This window comes from Nomascus leucogenys, chromosome 23 (assembly GCF_006542625.1).
Source record: "Nomascus leucogenys isolate Asia chromosome 23, Asia_NLE_v1, whole genome shotgun sequence".
NCBI lineage: Eukaryota > Metazoa > Chordata > Mammalia > Primates > Hylobatidae > Nomascus > Nomascus leucogenys.
In genome coordinates this window covers 8,005,004-8,016,412 of record NC_044403.1, presented here as the reverse complement: position 1 = coordinate 8,016,412, position 11,409 = coordinate 8,005,004, and positions in this window count along the sequence as shown.

Here is an 11,409-nt window from a genome sequence, read left to right as displayed (position 1 = left end):
AGGCTTTCCCTAGCCTTCCCACAGCCCATATTTCTGGCTCCCTTTCAGAAGCCCAGTTTGGGAGCAGACAGGCAAAGTCACCATTTCCACTGTCCAGTTTCCTAGCCGAGGGAAACCTGCCAGTGATAAGGTGCGTAAAATGAGGGATGTGGCCCAAGAATCATTGGTTTGAAACCCAGAGAACCGATGACGTAAAACTCAGAAAATAACAGATTTAGTAAGAGAGTGCACCAAACATAAATAGAAATGTAGGGGGTAGAGAACAGCATATTTGCCATCTAAAGCCCCAGTTATGATATTCTTTAACAAAAATTCCCAGTTATTTAGTTGTAGTTTTTTTTTAAATTGACTCACTTATTACCACTTACCACAGCTCCTTCCTTTCTGAGTACTGTATTTTGATTCCTTTCTTTATTGTCTGGTGTCCATCTTTCAGTAATTTTTTCAAGAAAGGTTCATGGATTTGGTTTCCCTTGGTTCCATGATTATCACCTTGGCCACATATTGTAATGAACTTGAAAACTTTTGAAAAACTACTGACTTTTGGGCATCATCCCAGACCAATTCAGTCAGGTTCTCTGAGGGTGAGATCCATGCAACAGTATTTAAAAAAAAAATTCCTCCAGTGAGTCTAATATGCAAATGAATATCTCCAATCTCAAATAAATTACACAAACAGGCTCTCATAGTGGGGCAAAGAAAAACCAAAGAAAGTTGCAAGTGAAGTTCAAAAACACAGGGTTGATTTGAGAATGTTAGTTTGTTGCCTTTATACTAAAGGAACTCTTTGGATTTTTTAAAAAATTGCATCACTTTTTTCTTTCTCTCACAACTATATAGGCTGGTGCCTTTCAAATTTTAATGTGCTTTGGTCCATTGAAATCATCTTTGCATCTGGTCAAAATGCAGATTCTGATTCAGTAGATCTGGAATGGCAACTGAGATTCTGCATTTCTAATAAGCTCACAGGTGATGCCAATGCTGCTGGTTCATGGACCACACTTTTGAGTAGCAATGGTATAAATCCTGCTCCTCTGTCTCCTGTAATGAGAATTGCTTTGGAGGAATCTGGGGCTACCTGGACATGGCCATTGTTTCCCTCTTGAGTGGCTTGCTTCTTTTTCTTGGATGTTAATATGATTTTCTTCTTATCTTTGAAATTCAGATATAGTTAGGTTACATGTGTTAAGGCATAACATAAAGATTCCCACATTGATATCGCATTTGCCTCTGAACGCTTTTTTGTTCTTGTGCCTGTGAGGCCTAACTCCACAAGACTTTCAGCTCTTCCTGAGGACTTTTCATAGGATTGACAGGATGCCTGGCCTACCTAGTGACTGAGATTCTGGTTTCCTTATTTATGCATTTGATACAAACAAATGGGTTTGTTCTTTGCAGCCAAAAAAATTAAAGACTATGATTTTAAACCAGACAATGTAAAAATAAAGACTGCATAGAATGCTGCGGCAAAAAGCAACATTAATGCAAAAAAAATGTAGTTATAGTGGTGACTGGCAGAAAGAAGGGCAAGGGCGAAGAAGATTTCTGTATTCAGTGGGCTTCTTACAAGTCATTATTTGAGCTAGGTTGAATGACAGACTTGTAAGTAAGAGAAAAGGGTTAAAAAAAGTTATGGTGCCAAAAAAGAAAGGAAGAAAAAATAAAAGATTACAATGTGATGCTAAATGATGCTAGAATACTTTAAACCAAGTAAAAGCTGTAAATTAAGAAATAAGAATAAAAAATTTTAAACGAATAACAAGCCACATTTTAAAACAAGAAAATTATTTTTAAAAGCCCTAATAAAACAGAAGTATAAGGTGAGCTATAAGATAAATGGAATAAAGGTTGGAGCAAGGAGGTAAATTTAAAAAGAAAATTAGAAGGTTAAAATAACCAAGGTCAAAGTTAAAAATGAGGTCAGTTATGAAATAATTTAAAGCAGATATTCTAAGTAAGTAAAGGTTGAAAGCCAACAGGGTAATAAGGTAAGATTTAAAATAGGACATGAGATACTTTAATCCTGCATGAGAGTAGGATTAAAGACAAAAATAATCAGATGATTTATATGGATGTTAAGATACCATCAAACATTAAAAAGTTTAAGTTAGAAGAAAAAAGAAGAGAAAACATACAAGGAGTAAGAAGGGTTGGTGTTTATCTGTCTTTTCCCCAAAACAATCTTTTAATGGAGTAGTGGTGTCTTCGTGGGGTAAAAACCCAAGAGGACAGAGAGCAATGTGACACCTTAGTCATGGAGGCTCCCCTTTGCTCCCCTCAGCAAGTACCAGAATGCCAGCCTCACTAGCAGTAACCAGAGAAGACAGATAGGAGGTTTCATACAGCAAACTCACAGCTGGATGGCACCAACCTGACCCAGGAGAAACTCCCTGGCCTGCCAGCTACATTCCCTCCTGGATTATCTCCTCCAAATTTAGCCCACGCACAGAGTCAGGGAAACTACCCTCTCGAGATCAATAACCTATGAAAACTCAGGTTTCAACAGTTGTCTCGTGTCTCTAGAAACTTTAAGGACTGGCCCAGCCTCCAGAGTTTTTAAAAGGGTATTTATTCAATAAGTGTTTATTGACCCTCTTCCCCGTCCCAGGCAGTGTACTGGACTCCAGGAATCCAATGATGAATGAACAACAGATCTCTCTTAACAGAGGTCCAGACTTGTTACATGCGGCGGATAGGGAAGTTTTAACAGGTAGTTTCAATGCATCACCAATGGCACAAATGGAAGCCTTGGCTTTGAGCAGGAGGAGGGTCACGTTTCCTCCGCAGCTGGAAGGAAAGTGAGGACACGGGAGGAAGAAAGTAGGGAGGGCTGAAAGTTGGGGAGAGAATGACCATTGGCAGAATTTTCTTGGTGAAATAGGGGTTTTCCTGAGAGAGAGGAGTCTGGAAATAAGCCGAGGTCTTGGGGTAAGTGGGAGACAGAGGTCTGGGAGGGTCATAAGGAAATTCGAGAAGGAGCTAAGAACAAGTAAACAGTCAGACAGCAGTGCAGGCCAAGCAAAGGCTGGAGGTGGTGCCAATCTGCGTGACAGGACTGTTAGGACGTCCAGGTGCTGGAGACATACACAATTAGTTACAATACAATGAGAAGAGTCTCAATGTGACAGGATGATTTATTGAGACGTTGCTCTCTGTCTGTTCTCCTTGCATTTCCCCCTCAACCATTTTCCAGAATGGCTCTGGGGCTAGTTACATCAGGGGAGTTTTGAAGAAAACCTCCTGCCAGGCCCTTTCTTTTTTTCCTTTTTATAGCAAAGCTCTCAAAGCAGGCTTCTCCAGATTGAATAATACTTTTACAGATAGATTTCATTTGTAATGAATAGTGTTTTGAAGTTTTCAAAAATAATTGCCAACATTTTGAAAGTAGATTTCACATAAAATCTAGATTTCAGCTTTTCCTGGAAAAATTGGATGATCTCGCAACACTGGGCCTACATTTTCACCAGGCTGCAATTGCTCGGAGCTGAGTAATGTCTGTCCCTTTTAAAGGAGGCGCAACCTCCAGTTCACTCTGGTCCCTACCATTTTCTCTGCCAATACTATTCATTCAGGTTAGCTGCCTGGTCTCTGCAGCCCTTTTTAAATAAAATAAAATTTCCTCTAAATAAAGCTGGAAATTAGGGGGAAGGAGTGGAGGCAGAAGCAATAAGCAGTGGGGCACAGGTGTGCAGCTCCTTGGGCGTGGCAAAGCCCAGGAGGGGAACAGGGACACGATGCTCCTAAGGCCTAGGGCTCCCAGCATCAGCAAAGACTCCTACCTAAAAAGTGGCAGAGAAGGCAAGGATACCAAACAGCAGGCTCTGACACTGACAATTATCTAGGGCAGTCTGAGAAAGAAGGGGTCCTTTCCCTGGTTCCTGAAATCCCGAGTCCTTGTGAAAATCCTAAAGAGAGTTTGGGGAGGGGAGGGGGGCAGGAGAGTCCACAATGACTGAGATCATTTTCCAACAGCCCTTGGGGAAGTGGCATGAAGTCAGACTTAATGAGAGAAAATAAGAATATCCATCACTTCTTGTACATGCATGTTTGTGGAATAAGATGTTAAACATCAAAATGGAGATTTAAAGAAAGGGCTAAGAGTAAAGAAGTGGGTGAGGTTAAGTTTTGACTAAAATAGTTATGGAAGTTTTCACAGAGGAGGTGCAATTTGAGCTGAGTTTTGAAGGATGAGTAGGAGGTATCCAAATGTAAGTTAATCTACCTAAAGACAAACATTTGAGAGTGCAAAGCATATTCAGGGAACTTGCAGTAGTTCCGTGCAACTAGGCCATTAGATGCTCATCTTTCGGTCGGGGAAACAGGACAAGGAAGGAAATGGAAGAGAGTGAAACCAGAAGGGAAGATTTAAGCCTTCGCACATTCTTCATGACTGTTTGAAGTATACTACGCTGTAGTATACTTTCTGTGTTTAGAAAGTTAATTGGCTGGGGCCGGGCACGGTGGCTCACGCTTGTAATCCCAGCACTTTGGGAGGCCGAGGTGGGCGGATCACGAGGTCAGGAGATCGAGGCCACGGTGAAACCCCGTCTCTACTAAAAAAAAATACAAAAAATTAGCCGGGCGTGGTGGCGGACGCCTGTAGTCCCAGCTACTCGGCGAGGCTGAGGCAGGAGAATGGCGTGAACCCGGGAGGCGGAGCTTGCAGTGAGCCGAGATCGCGCCACTGCACTCCAGCCTGGGTGACAGAGTGAGACTCCGTCTCATAAAAAAAAAAAAAAAAAAAAAAAAAAAAATTAATTGGCTGGGCGCGGTGGCTCACATCTGTAATCCCAGCACTTTCGGAGGCCAAGGCGAGCGGACCATGAGGTCAGCAGTTCGAGACCAGTCTGGCCAACATGGTGAAACCCCGTCTCTACTAAAAATACAAAAATTAGCTGGGCATGGTGGCGGTGCCTGTAATCCCAGCTACTCAGGAGGCTGAGGCAGGAGAATTGCTTGAACCCTTGAACCTGGGAGGTGGAGGTTGTAGTGAGCCAAGATCGTGCCACTGCACTCCAGCTTTGTGGGACTGAGCAAGACTCCGTCTTAGGAAAAAAAGAAAGAAAGAAAGAAAGTTAATTGTGCTGGATCTGTGGTCAATGCTTGGGGAAAGGGAGATTGGACAAAGGCCGTTAACTAGGCTCTTGCAACAGTCCAGGTGAGAGTTGGTAAGGGTTTGAATAGTCACTGTGGCAATGGAAAGGCGGGTTTGGATTTCAATAGTCATTTATTGAGTACTTACTGTGTGCCAGGCATTATGCTAGGTGCTGAGATTACACAAATAAATACTGAGCCTTGCGTTGAAGAAGCTCATTAAGAGACAAAGATGACCTGGTAGAGCCAGCCTAGAGCTGAAGCAGCTGAGACTGTCAAGCCTTAGTCACATGTGTTGTACGTTGCATCATGGGTCACATTCTGAGGGTCTGTTTCCACACAGGGGTTGGGGCCATCTAAGAGGTGAGATACAACCTACCTTGCAAGTTTTGAAACTCGCTTCTTCCTCTACAGGGCTATTACAGCTATTCTTGCTGACTAAAGGGATCAAATGATCAAAATCTCCTTTAATTTTCAATTTTACAGAAGGAACTTCACTAGATGAGCAATTTTTTAGACGTGGTAACTTGCAATCATTTGGACTAAGGTGAAATTGAATTAACTCTATTGCTAAGGGAACTCCATTAATGCTTCATCACTGTTTCCAATAAGCTTCCAAATCAGGCTGAATCTTTTCCCATTTGCAGGTGTAAGATGTTCACTGCCTTTGCCTCCTTACCACTTGCTGACCTCTGTATGTAGTTTATTCTTTGGATCACACAGTGCCTGGGACATAGCAGGTGTTCAGTAAGCGTGGAGGACACGGATTCCTAAAACGCAATGTGATGCTTTGAGAAACTGTGCGCTGTTTTCTTTGGAGGCGATCAAACTGAACTAGTTGCTAGAAATGTTCATTCATCCAGAAGATATTTATTGAGAGTCATACATACTTATTTACAAAAGGCCATATTTATTTACTTATTTATTGCCAGACACCATTCTTGCACTGCACGAAGCAACGAACCAAACTAAGTCCCTGCTTATCCTAGTGAGGTAGACAAGCAATAAACAGATTATGAGTGTGTATACACACATAGTACATCGTTGTAATGACAGAGGTGATACCTGCTATGAAGAAAAACAAAACAGTAAAAATAAAGAATGATGTTGGTGGGGAGGAAGCATTTTATACATTGCCTATGGGCTGCTCGGGGAAGGCGTTTCTAAAGAACGGTATTTGAAAAGAGACTTACAAAAGCTGGGAGACAGAAGGTGATGGAATTGGCTTTCCAGATTATCTGGGGACCCGGTCTTGCAGGCAGAAGAAGGAAAAAATGCAAATATTCTGGTAAAGAATCAAGCCTGTCCTGCTGGAAGACCAGCAGGGAGGCTAGTATGAAAGGAGTGAGGAAAGGAGAGAAGAAAGACGAGACAGTGAGTAGGAATTGACAGGATTAGAGATCCAGCCCTTTCACCTAACATTCTTCCTAAGGGCCAACCGAAAAAATTTCGTACTGAGGGAGAGGATGACTAAATGTCGTAAATAATCATTGTGTTGGCAAATGCCTGGGCAGCTTTGAGACTTTGCTAGGAGTCCTAAACATCGTGAGGACTGATGAACTTGCCTGTATGATCGCTGCTGTATCTCCAACGCCTGGCACATAGTAGAAGCTCAATATATATTTGAGTGAATGTTTGAAGTTTATCTTTGCTTTTTCAGCCTTTCAGAATATTAATGACTAAACTGTCTCGTGCAAACAGTCTAAGGTGGTGGGGGGCCGGGGCGAGGAAGTGCAATTGAAACTCAACCTATAGGACATTATGCACACATATCATTAACAGACAAACAACAAAGGATGCCTTGTGCTTTGTTAATGTCTGTTAGCTTCCAGCAGCCTGTCTCCAGGGTGGCACTCACTGTGCCATTTAGACTGGAGAGATTACAACCATTCTGTAATGTCTTAGCAAATACTGGCACCTGACCTGTCCAGCTATTTCTGGCAACGTCTGAGATCTTTTTCCATCACATGACCAAAGCCATATTTGCAGAGGGTAGTGGTACTTCCCCACTTTTGCAACACCCTTGGGTATATATCGAAAAGACACTATGAACTCCAAATTGCTCCAAACTAATTGTTCATTTTAGGCTGTTTATAAACAGGCATGTTTCAGAAAGTGTTACAAAATCAACGTGCTCACTTCCAAGAGTGAAAGTGTTAGATGATCAATTTGCCCAAAAGGGGTTTGTAAATAACTAGATGGCAACTTAAAAAAAAAATTCCATCCCCCGGCCCCTGGCTACATTAGTTTCCTTCATTTTACTGCACCATGCAAAATCCGTTAGTGCCATAAAATCACTTCTCTTACTTTACACCTTGAACGGAAAGTCCCAGTGTATTTCATCACTATTAAACAAATCGCCTAGTGCTTAATTAGTGGGAAATCAATTTGCAAAACTCCATGTGAGCCCGGTGAAAAGATGTAATGCCTCCGACAGCCGGTACTGCGACACCTCGTTTGCCCAGAACTCTGCTCTAGCACTTTCTCCCCACCCCCACCCACCGCCCGGGGTTTTCCCCGCAAGTCCTGGCCCAGGGCCTGGACCTGCTGGGGTCCCGCCCGGCCGCGGCCCGCCCTAGACCGGAGTTCCCGCCCCAAGGCCCTTCTGAGGCGGGTGTCGACCTTCGCGTAACCCGCGCCCAGGAGGGCCGCTCGGAAACTGCTGTGTCAGAATGGTTTGAGGAGTCCCGAGTCAGAGCCAGCTTTAATTCGGGAGGGATGACTACCCAGGGCTGGCCCGCGGAGACGCAGCCGGGAAGGGTGTGGTGCAGCTGTCGGGAGAGCGCGCCCGGGCCCGGTCGCCCCGGCTCCGCCCTCGGCCCCCGCGGTCCCCGCGGTCCCCCACCCCGCCGCCCGCCAGCGCCCCGGGGCCAGCGTCTGGAGAACCCCGGACGCGGAGGGGCAGCGCGCACGCGCGTAGGATGGCGAGCAGGCCCCGCCCCTCCCGGCCCCCTCTCACGTGCTGCTCAGCGTGCGCCCAGACATGTGCGGGCACACGTGACAGCGCCGCGTCCGGCCCCGGTTCCCTAACCCCGCGCGGCTGTACTTTGAACCCAGGCGTGGGAGACTGGAGCATGGAAGGGAGGAAGGAAAACCAGGCGGGGAGGCCGGCCTTGGGGAGAATGATATCATCTGCAGCTTTATCGCTAGGCAACGTAAGAATGCTTCTCCTCTCTCTCCAATCCTACAGCCCCTTGAAGAGCTCAAGGCTGATGACATTATTCCCCCCTCCTTTCCCTCCAACCCCCCATGCAGCGCTCAAACGGTGATTCAAGGAGCAAGGGTTGGTTTACTAGTTTTAAAATGAGGATCTTAACAGGCACAGTTCAGAAATCGATCCATTATCGCACCCACTTGGGTCTGCAGAGGCCTTCGGGGGTGCCTGCAGTCAGGTGCCTCTCTGGTCATACGCGGTTTACACAACCACGATATGGCTATGCAGATAGATAAGCCTTGTTCAAGATAATATGTATTTGAAAACTAAGTCTTGCTTAAGGTGTCTTAGAATCCTGTGTCTTTATAATGCTATGTTATAGGGGTTTTTCTGGTTGCTCTGAGTTACAGGTCGCCAGGAGTTGGGTCCAGACTGAAGTCCCCCTGTTACAGCTAATTTTCGAATCACAGTGAGGAAGCCGCAAGGCCGCATATGGAAGCAACATGTATTAAACTATCTGGCAGATACTCGGTATCTCTGTTGTGCAGCACATAATATTCTGTGTGCACACCCATATGGAAAAGGCTCCAAAATTGAAACCTTAGCTAAAGTTCACCGTGCCCTAAAAATACTCTATATAAAAACTGTAGCACATGGCCCTCTCTCCAGCCTGCTGGATTCTAGAGGTTCTCTCTGACCAGCTTCATAGGTTATTTTGGTCCTAGATCCCTTCTGTTATAGAGAACTTCTAGGGCACAACCGGGACCACACAGGTATAGAGGGGCAGAAAGCCCACCAGATAATGTGGAGACTTCCAAACTAGGAAAGGCACATTTCTGGATGTCTCCAAAGTGAGTGGATGATAGAATAGTATGGTTATTTGTAGGAGACTTTGAAAAGTATTTCCCTAGAATTTCATCTCTCTCAAAATTATTGCATGCTCTATGCCATAATTTAGCAAGATCATTATGGTGATAATCTTTCCTTCTCCACCAGCAAGTATACTCTGCCTATGAGGATCGCACATGGGCTAGCTCAACTCATTCCATGAGAAAACCTTAGCCTGTCCCTCCCCATTACTAAAACTATGGTATAAAAGTATAAAGAGCACTAGACTCAGAACCAAAAATCCTGGTTCTGTTACTGAGCTCTATGACCTTGGACTAGTTCTTTGCCTCAGCTTCCTCCCAAAGGTTTTGAAAATCAGGCCTTAGGATGCCATGTTTCCCTCTAGAGCTGCTCTCACTCCCTTACTCGAAGGGAAAAGAAGTCACCATTAGTTTCTTTTGTAAAACAGATAGATGGAGGAGGTGAGACGCAGAGCTGCACATGAGGTACTGCTTTTTTTCCCCTACCACGAGATATGATCATGCTCTGAATACTATCATATCTCACTTTGCAGCAGGAAATATCATGACTTCCTAGTCCCAGCCTATGGTTCAAATCCTCAGGAGGTGATTTTGGTGAGAGCCAGCATAGCAGTCACGTTCTAAAGAGACTGGCAAGTTAGGAAATCCTTGCTCAGACCTCAAGTCAAATATAGCCAATTAAACTGTACTGCAGCTTATTGTAAATGGCACTTTTTAAAGTTTAATTTCCAGTTGTTCATTGCTAGTATATAAAAATACAATGTATATTTGTTTATTGATGTTTTCTTCTGCAACTTTTCTACATTTGTGTATTTGTTCTAGTAGGATTCTTTTTTTGGTAGATTGATTCCCTATGATTTATGTACCTGATAATGTCATCTCTAAATAAAGAGAATTTTACTATAAAAACATAAGTAAATTGTAGCACAGCTTAGCACGGGAGCAGGGTCGGCCAGAGCCTTCTCTTTGGAGATGGCCTCATGCCCTTATTGTGCTGCTGTTCCTTCTGTAAAACTCAGCTACTTCTCACCTAGGCCTCACTTAGATGCAATTAGTAGCTCCCACCCCCACCACAGCAGTGTATCCATCCCTGGATAACACTTACTGTGTTGCAATGTAATTTTAGTATAGGTGTATCACCCACACTAGACTCTGAGATCCTCAGAGGTTAATCTTTGATTCTCTAGCACTTACCATGGCACCTCACATACAGCGAGCTAAACAAATATCTGAATCCCCACACCACTTATTGAATCCATAAACTCAAGAAGAAAAGGAATATGCTGTAATCAATGAGGAGCCTGAAACCTCTCACCATGGGTGTGTCTAAATTCAGAGGCAGCATCTGGACCTACACACCCATCCTGCCAGTTCCCCAGAATACTTTTGCATTCTGCCGGCCGCCCAGGAAGTCCAATACCCAGAGGCAGAGAAGGTTACATACTAGAAGCAGGAGCCAGAGTCATCCTTAAATCAAAATGCTGAATCAATTTCACTAGTGGCACTCCGTCCCCTATTCTTAGCAATTGGAGAGAGGTGTTCATCCAATCAAGTAACTTATTCCTGACATGCAAATTTGTTTATTTTGTGGTTAGTTGTGCGCTAAAACCATTAGCAAGTTGCTTTTATTTTTATGTAATAAAATGATGGCAAAATAAATAACGTATTTGAAGGCATTTGCATAAGTAATCTGATAAGAAGCATCGCTGAGGATCTGGAAGTTAAAGGAAATAAAAAAGCTTTGGGAAGAAAGGTCACAGATTCTACAAATTCACACAACTTACTTGTAGAACAACCCCTCAGGTCCTCTGTCAGAGCCTATTTACTCTAATTTTAGCACATTTCAAATGGGTGTGGTAGTGTTTAAATGGTTTCCCAGCCCACAGTAAGTCAGAGGTAGCAAATTAGATAAGAGATGGAGGAAGCACGCTGAGGCTTCAAGAAGTGACAGCTGACAGGCTAGCTGTGCGTAAAGAGACTGAAAAACCCTATAAAAAGCAGGTAGAACTCAAAAAGAATTTGGTGCAGGTGCAATTACTCCCAGATGTCATGCATAGTGCAAAAATGATGTTTACAAGGATGACCCTGAATTATTGAGAAAGGTTAAGTATGTCCAGGTTAAGACATTTTAGAGGACACGTGTAATACATTTTAGTATGCTTTCCACTAAAATAAAATTCAAAAATGAAAAACAGCATTGGCATTTGAACACAGAAGTTTTGGTTTTCTAAACCACTGACTGTTTGTCCCTCGTGTCAGACAAACTAGGCATCACTGAATTTAGAATTTTAA